This window comes from Ipomoea triloba, chromosome 5 (genome assembly GCF_003576645.1).
Source record: "Ipomoea triloba cultivar NCNSP0323 chromosome 5, ASM357664v1".
Classification (NCBI taxonomy): domain Eukaryota; kingdom Viridiplantae; phylum Streptophyta; class Magnoliopsida; order Solanales; family Convolvulaceae; genus Ipomoea; species Ipomoea triloba.
This window is the reverse complement of record NC_044920.1, coordinates 5,452,543-5,461,928: the sequence shown is the minus strand read 5'-3', so window position 1 is coordinate 5,461,928 and position 9,386 is coordinate 5,452,543. Positions and strand designations below refer to the sequence as shown.

At 39.0% G+C, this 9,386-nt stretch overlaps 1 long non-coding RNA gene across 1 annotated transcript; it reads left to right on the top strand.

Moving 5' to 3' along the window:
* The first annotated feature begins 4,916 nt into the window (after window positions 1–4,916).
* Window positions 4,917–5,316, top strand: LOC116019359. Its single transcript, XR_004098696.1, has 2 exons — window positions 4,917–5,015; window positions 5,253–5,316. It is a non-coding gene; the product is annotated as an uncharacterized LOC116019359 (long non-coding RNA).
* The last annotated feature ends 4,070 nt before the right edge of the window (window positions 5,317–9,386 follow it).

Below are 9,386 nucleotides of genomic sequence, written 5' to 3'. Positions count from 1 at the left end.
TTGGACGATAATACAGAGAGTAGCTTGATGAGCCCATGAGTGACTTTTTCAAGAACGACATGGCAATCAATTTCAGAATGCTTAGTGCGTTCATGAAACACTTGGTTTTCTGCTATGGCCACCGCAGACTTGCTATCGCAAAACAAGGCAACAGGTTTTGTTATCTTCACATGCAAATCTTTAAGCAAGGAATTGAGCCATTGAATTTCGCAAATAATAGTGGTCAGAGCACAAAATTCCGCCTTTGAGGAAGACTTCGATACAGTAGCTTGCTTCTTTGATTTCCAAGACACGAGAACATATCCAAAGAATATGCAATCGCCAGTAACGGACTTGCGAGTCTCCATGCAAGCTACCAGTTAGAGTCTGAGAAAGAGCGTATCTGCAAATTAGAACTGGCCGGATAAAAGAGACCTTGGCCAGGAGCTTCTTTAATATAACGTAGAACACGATGAGCAGCAACAAGGTGTTTGTCTGTCGGAGTATCAATGAACTGACTCAACTGTTGGACGACATAGTGATGTGTAGCAAAAATGAGTGATGGTGAGTGTATGGGTGTGAAATGTTGTTCCGCTGAGGATTGGGGGTTATGGCACGCAATATGCAATCACAAAACTAGGTACTAGCACAAGGGAATCAACAAGAAGCTAAGCAAACGACAACGAGGTAGAACAAACACATATAAACAATAGATAAATACAAAATAAAGAAATATGACTCAAGTTAGGGACATTACCATCTAGATGCTTTAACACTTAAGTTTGGGGGAAGAACATTTTACCTAGGTTCTAGAGGCTAGCACTAATAAATCCAAGTTTTCACAAGGATTAGAACAAAGGTTGCCCTATTCCCATGGTGTATCAACCCAAGTTCTTGAAGAACAAAAGCTATTTAAGCCCCATTCTACCCCTATTTCTATAGAAGGAAAATTGGGTTCGAGATTGGGAAGGCTCAAGTCTTCCATCCAATTTCCATTGCGATGAGAGACTTTCCAAACACAAACAACAATTGCTACCCATCAACTATTGCGAGATAGATTAAAGACCCAACTCAAACACTTGAACCCTAGGTTGGGGTTCTTCCCCTTTTTCACAATAATCACAACTTAAACATCAAAATAGATAATACAACCCTAACTCAAGCCCATAAACTAACTACTCATGATTAAATAGCATAAAGAACACAAAAACACAAGTAATAAACATAAATTTTGCAAAAGAAAAGAGATAAGGAAAAGAAAGTTTCTCTATTAAAATTGGTGCTGGAATCTTGAAATCCAAGCTTCAAATCCAAGATTACAAGCTCTAACAGTGTTAAAAAACATAAATCTAAGACTAATATAACCTAAAAATATGAAAGGGAGTGAATGGGAATGTCTAGGGTTCAACCATGGGTCAAAACTGAGTTCAAAATACTCAAAACGAGCTTAAATATTGAGCAGAGCAGGTGTCATACGGCCTCTTATACGGCCGTATGGGTGGCCATATGCTTTTGTGCGATTTATAGTGTATTTTTCAAAATTCTATGCAACTACTTTGAATTCTAGGCTATTTTTCACCCCCATAACCACTTTATTAGCCTTTGTGATCTTTAAAAAAGTTGTATCCCTTCATGTTGGATTTCCAATGGCGCAAGAATCACCTCATTTGGATATTCCTAGGCTGCTATATGGTCAAAATGCAGAACAGTGGCAGATTTGGACAAAATCTGTAAGTTTGGACGATTTTGACCCCTTTGTCTTTCTTTTTAAGCTTTAATGTTTTCATGAGAGTTGTAGCCCTTTGAGTCTTCGTTCCAATGGCACAAGAATCATTCAATTTGGATATTTATAGACCAAGATATTGTCTAATCACTAAGATGTCGACGTGCAGAAATTTCAATACCTTGACCTTTTGCTTCTCTTTTGTTTTAGTTTGCCCAAATGACCAATACCATTGAAAATACAACTCTTAGACTCCCTTGGAAATGTTGCACCCATCTCCATAGCTTCTCCTTGGCTCTCATTGACTCCAAATGCATCCAAAATGTTCATTTTGACTCTAGTTCCCTTCAAAATGCATGAAAATATTCATCTTTGCTTCCAAATTCAAAATCCTTGCAAAACAACACAATTTAGTCATACTCTCATTAAATTTGGAATGATCAATCAGCAAAATGACTTAGTGAAATGGGAAAAATATAGACAAATAAGCACTTATCACATAGCTTATGTCAAGCTTAGCTTGTTGTCGTAAGATAAAGAAAACGTCCCACCAACCTTCTGTAGGAACCAGCGTCTTGAAGAGCTTTACCATCCCCATGCATTAGTCGATGACTAGGAACCATTGGAGTACTGGTAGGCTTATAGTCGATGAACCCAACTTCATCATTTAAGATATCAAGGGCATATTTGCGTTGACATAGATTCAATCCAAACTCACACAACTTGGCTTCAATGCCTAGAAAGTAGCCTAAGGTGCCTAAATCCTTTATCTTAAAGGTAGTATCAATAAAGATTTTCAATTCCCGGATAAGACCAATGTCTCCACTAGCAATTAGGATGTCATCAACGTAAATCAAGAGGGCGATGAATGACACACCATGGCCTTTGGTGAACAGCGAAGGGTCTGACTTAGATTGCACAAAACCAACTTATTGCAGGGCATTAGTTTGTTTCGCGTTCCACTGGCGACTTGCTTGTTTCAACCCATAAAGTGAATGCAACAACCGGCACTATGGGAACCTTACCAGGAGGCAAAGTAGTTTACTCACATTTGTGATTATCCTAAAGGGATTGAATTTCTTCCCTCATAGTTTCTTTCCAACAAGCAAACTGAATAGCTTGGTTGTATGTTCGTGGCTCACTGACATTAGTGACTGCCATGGAGAAGACCTTGTGATCAGGAGCAAGATGATCATAAGATAGTCCTTTTGATACTGAGTGTGGTGATGAACCATGTCTCACCACAGCATCACAATAATAGTCCTGTAACCAACTTGGAGCCTATCGAACTCTGTTAGAACGTTTGGGCTATGTGGGAGGCATAAGCGCCTCTTCTATATGACTATTTTGTGGACTGTGGGCTTCTTCATTAATAGACTCTTGTGCCGAATGCTCATTTGTCCCCATGCAAGGCTCATTGTTAATGGGAAACGGATCATCATCCTAAGGTCTCGACCCAATCTGCTCATAAAACAGAGGAGTATTGATAGGAATATTAGGTAACGAGGGAGAGAATTGATCTACACTTGGTTCATCTAGATGATGTTCCTCGGCCAAAGGAAATTGAGTCTCATAAAAGGTTACATCCCGAGACACAAAAATGAACTTGTGTTGAACATCATATAAGATCACTACTACAGAAATCACATACAACGTCGGCTAATTAACGTCGGCTAAATAATTAGCCGACGTTATATGTTATTTAAATAATTAAAAATAAAAAAACCCTTTAACGTCGGTTATTAGGTAATAACCGACGTTAAAGGTTTGAACCTAAAACTACTACGCGATACGACGTCGGCTAGATGTTTAGCCGACACCGTATCGCAAACTCACACCGGTCGACCCTTGATACGACGTCGGCTAGCACATTAGCCGACGTCGTATCACAAATGCACTCAGCCACCGCGCAATACGACGTCGGCTAGAACCTTAGGCGACGTCGTATTGCGCCGTATTATATATAATGGACCTACAACGTCGGTTATTATAAATAACCGACGTTGTAGGGTTTGTAATAAAGCCATCCGATCCCCAAATTAAATTTCAAATCGACCAACCAAAATTTCAGAACACCGCCGTCGCCCCCCACAGCCGTCCCCCACTACCCGTCGCTCACGTCCACCGCCGTCGTCCAACTCCACCGCCGTCGCCCACCCATCGCCGCAAAGCGCCACCGCCGCTGCAAGCCGCCAGTTGCGAAGCAGTCCCGGCCCGCAGCTCCGTCGCGAAGCTCCCTCCCTCTCCGTCGCTGCAAGTCGCGCCGGCGGGAGCTCGGCCGTCGCTCCGTCGCTGAAAGCCGCACCGCTGCACCGCCGGAGTTCCACCGCCGATCTGCCGTCACAACGGTAAGGTTTTAATTTTTGAATTATTATAGTTAAAAATAATTATATATAACTTAAGTTCACAGATACTTCACTGGCTAGCGGTCTCCGACTTAAGATGTAAAGGGATATTGTATATGAAAAATAGTAGTTATACACATCTACTGGCTGTTTGAAAAATATTTCCTTTGTGAATATGGTACAAATTAACTTGAAAAGTATAATAAAGTAGGGCTCTGCATTTGTTTCTTATAAGAGTTGCACTGATGTAATGATGTTATGAGATAGAAATGTAAATTATTATTGGTTGAGCATTAAGAAATATACTGTAGTTCACAAACTCCTATCTTTTTTTGGCATATATGATTAAGGGGAAGGTATTGAAGTTGTTATGTTTGCATCTCATATTCCAAATGTTCTCACTTGTTGATTTTGAAAATAATGGTGAACAGTTTTCTCTCTTTGCATCCTGAAAGTCATTGACTGGTAAAAGGCAATAATTTTATGGGCAAACAAATATGCCTTATAAAGCCCCGGAGTTTTGAGGAAATATGAATCTATGATGAGTGGTGAAGTTATCAAAATTATTATTCCTGAATTACAAGTTCCAAATGTTTCTCCTTTTGAACACAAGAATGGGAACTATTTTGGGTCTGATATTGCATTTTGAAACCCATTTACTCTTTCTAAGTCAAGAACTTTATGAGTGATGTAGACTGCAAAGAATTATACTTGTAAGGGTTATTTTTTCCTTATTGGAATCCTCAATTTCTTTCTTAGTGTCGGTTCAATTCTAGACCCTCTTGGAGAAAATAAAGGTGGTTTAGTTTAACAATATATGTTGCAATTTTAATTTTCTTCTTAATGTATTAACCAACTAGTTGAATTGTTTTTCCCCCATTTTTCCTACCAGACATTGATTGGACATAGTGAGAATGCAGAATTTGCATTGGCAATGTGCCCCACTGAACCCTTTGTGCTCTCTGGAGGTTGGAATTTTTTCCACTATTATGTGATTGTACTTTCAATCTTTATGGTGTGATTGCATCTTAGGGTTATCTAACTAATTTATACTCCGTAATTACTTTCTTCCATAGAAAAGTTGATTACTCTTTTTTGTCACACTGAAACTTCCTCATTAGCCTAATTTAATGACATAGATACTTTGAGTACATCAAGATGAGCTGTGCATGCCTGTGTGATTTATTTTTATTTTTACTTTATAGGAAAGGACAAATCTGTGGTACTGTGGAGTATTCAAGATCATATATCAACATTGAGCACAGATGCACAAAAACCTGTTGGTTCATCTATTAAGGCTGCTGATAATCCCTCTATTCAAGCTAGTGGAATCTTCCAAGGCCATGAGGATACCGTTGAAGATGTTCAGTTCTGCCCATCAAGGTAGCTATATTCTTTTGTGATCTAAGGTTTCTTATCAGTCTTCTTACTTTCGTTTTTGGTCCTGGCACAGTTCACAGGAATTCTGTAGTGTTGGTGATGACTCATGTCTCATTCTATGGGATGCTCGAGTTTGTACTAGTCCAGTTGTAAAGGTTGAATGATCTTTTTGTAGTTTGAATCTCTATTCTATTTTGTGCATTTTTATTCAATTGATTATTATAAGAAATTTCTTTTCCAAGTTCTTACATAAGTTGGTGGTCTCTACTTTTCTGTATATAGGTTGAAAAAGCTCATAATGTTGATCTCTACTGTGTTGACTGGAATCCTCATGATGGCAACTTTATTATCACTGGGTACTTCTCTCACCAACTTTTCAGTAAATCCAGTTTATAAATAATATTAAAAATCACTGTTATGAAGGACTCACTAGTTCTGTGTGAATGTGCGATATCACTCAGATCTGCAGATAATTCTGTCCGCTTGTTTGATCGACGTAGTTTAACTTCGAATGGAGTTGGCTCACTAGTCTTTGAAAATTAGTTCTTTGTGTGTAGGTATTAAGTAGGTTGTCTTGATCATTCTAGTTCTGATGCACATTCAATACTTTTGCTAGAGGATTTTCAGATTACCATAGCTAGACTGAAATGGTTTTTTTTCCCAGTGGTGTCCAGACAGGTCCGCCGATCCAAGGAGGGCTTCTACCTCCTTGGTTGTGTATGAAATGCAAATATATACTGTGTGTAATTATGGAATATTGATAATTTTTGATGAACTTGTATTATTAATTAGTATCAATTGTGATATTTATTACTTTTATTAATTTTGATATTATAAATATAAATTGTACCGATTTTGAATGTGATTGTGATAGCTATATATATTTGAGCAGGTTTTTGGTGTAAATAGAAAAATAAAATGAATATTTAAAAAAAAAATTACCCTACAACGTCGGCTGGTCTTATTAGCCGACGTTGTAGGTTTATTTTTTTGTTTTTAAATTACCTACAACGTCGGCTATTTGTAAAGAGCCGACGGTGTAGGGTAGTTTATTAGTATTTAAATAACCTACAACGACGGCTATTTGTAAAGAACCGACGTTGTAGGGTATTTTATTAGTTTTTAAATTACCTACAACGTCGGCTATTTGTAAATAGCCGACGTTGTAGGGTATTTTATTTGTTTTTAAGTTACCTACAACGTCGGCTATTTGTGTAACACCCCGACTCGGCTATACCGTACATCCGGAGTAGTTACCGCCACACCTAGACTGAACTCAATCAAGTCTAGATAGAGTTCACTCTAGATGCACAGGCTAAAGATAAGGAAACTGTTTCTTATCGCCATTACCCATCATAACTTCATATATATATATATATCTAGCATCAGCAAAAGAGTAGCTATACTAGCTACTAATATATACAAGGGTTTCTTACAGCCCGTTAGCACAAGAGTTTGGACTATTCCCGACCTTACTAGCCATCTTGAAACTACCATGGCTACAAAAGATATGTACACAAAAAGGTCAGCCTGGACTTTTCCCCTGAGACACAACCTACTCTAGCGAGCGGTACACCGGGCCGGTATACGTGCCCCAGACAAGGTGCCACTCGCCCTCGAACCAGGTGATATGATAAGGAAATTACACGGGCTGTTCACCATCATCTATTCATCAAGATAATCCGGAGGACTAGGGTCCCACGGATAAGGGTAGTGAACCACAAACTCAAGAGGGTCACTCCCTGCTAAGACCTCAATGGGATAAAACCCATAACTCGCCTGGATAACATCCATATGACACAACGGATTACTGGGAGCAGGAGACCAAACAGATACCACTGGGTGTACAGGAGTAGGAACGGGGTCAGGAGCATAAGCCGGAGCTGGAGGATCTGGAGCGTAGCCGGGAGCAAACAGGTCGTCACCCGCTAAGTACTGTACATAATCATCATAGTCTATAATAGGGAACATGATCTCTGATGAGTCACCAGAGTTCCCGGGGCTGCAAGAGCCCACGCTAGACTGCATCTGATAAAGGACACAATGAAGTGTAGTTAGCACGACGGCTAAGTAAGGAAATCCATTGGCACTCAAAAGTAAACAAAGGTTTCGAAAATATAATATTTAGAAAGCGGTAAAGTTTACCAATGGGTTGAAACTCTACCTGCAACCCGATTATAAATAGTAGAATGTAAAGTAGAGTATTCAACATGAATCAACTTGCACAACTTTTCCTTTTTAGGAATTTTCGTCACTCTTATCTCAAAAGAGAGAGATTAGCAGCACGTTACGGTGCTTAAAATACGTCACATTTTGTTCTTCAACATAGTTACGGAGTAACTGAGTTTTCATAGTTAGAGTTCACTTAGTTTCCCCCTAGATAAGGGTGAGGCCTTTTTTGGAGTGTTCTCAACAACCTCGGGTCATGGCATTCAAGCCTCCCGCAGGTCAATCATCCCAACAACTTCGGGTCACGGCATTCACGCCTCCCATAGGTCAATCATCTCAACAACCTCGGGCCACGGCATTCACGCCTCCCGCAGGTCAATCATCTCAAACAACCGCTGGGCTATGGCAATTAAGCCCTCCCGTGGGTTAATCAAGTCCTTCACAACTTATCCAGAAACCAAGGTTTTCAAAACATTTTTTCTTTCCTTGATATTTAATTAGTATTTTCACATAACGTCTCAAAACGATTATTCTTATCCACCGAATTTCCACCGAAGATCCTAAGTAATGATCACCATAATAACAATATTTTCATGAATCCTTAGCTTAAAATTAAGTTCTAGGAAAGGATTCTAGCCATTTTAACCGAATAAAACCAAAGTTTTACCTAGTATGGGAGCACTTGTGAAGGAAATATGGCTATGGAGTTCTTGGATCTCAAAGATGAAGAATGAAATTTTCCTTTTTTTTTTTTTTTTCCTTCTCTAATTCTCGAACAAGGGGGTGGGAGAGGGTAGCTTGGATCATAAGTTAGCTAGCATGGCTTATCCCATACTCATCCTACTTAATTAATTAAAAATTACCATATGGTAAATAATGTGACACTTGTCACAACCCCATGGTATGTCTTGTAGAGTAAGACTTCCTTGCCAGTTAGGGATTAAATCAGATAAAAGTTCGGAGGAATATAATTTAATTCGGGAAAATTTCGATACCAAAATTATTCTAAAAATAATCCCATCATTAACCACTAAAATCGGACGATTTTCCGGTATACCGCGAAATACAGTGGTTCAGAGGTTCGCAATAAATTTCACTCTTACAGTTCGTCTAATTTCCACTGAACTGAGTAGGAAGTTCACGCTTAATCGTATCATGCTTAATAATCCATTTCCTAGGGAAATTCGAACTGCATATACGTCCTTAAAAATTTTACGGTTCGTGACCGGTACGTATGATCGTAGCTTATTAATAACTATTCTTACTTATAAAAATCCTTTTGAAGTATCAAGAGATCATCTCATGAATGTCATAGCCTAGAGAAATATTTTTCGAACCCTAGACTTATCGGAATAGATGAGGGGTTACAGTCTTCTCCCCTTAAAATAGTTTCGTCCTCGAAACTTCCTTCTTGCTATCCATGGATTTAAAGTAGATTACTACTCTCCTTCGTTTACACATAACGAATTCTTAGTATGCCTAATCTTAGCACACAATTTGTTTAGGCACATAATAAGTAGATTAACTCTACGTACCTGAGTTAAACAATTCCGGATAACGTTCTATCATAACGCTTTCTAATTCCCACGTAGCTTCCTCTGGGCTGTGATTCGACCATTGGACTTTGATCATTCTGACTGATTTCCTCCTTGTATCTCGGGTTTTAGAGTCCAAGATTCGAATTGGTCTTTCTTCGTATGCTAACGAATCATCCATCTCCAATTCCTCAGGTTCCAATACATGAGATGCATCAGGTACATACCGCTTAAGTTGAGAAACATGAAATACGT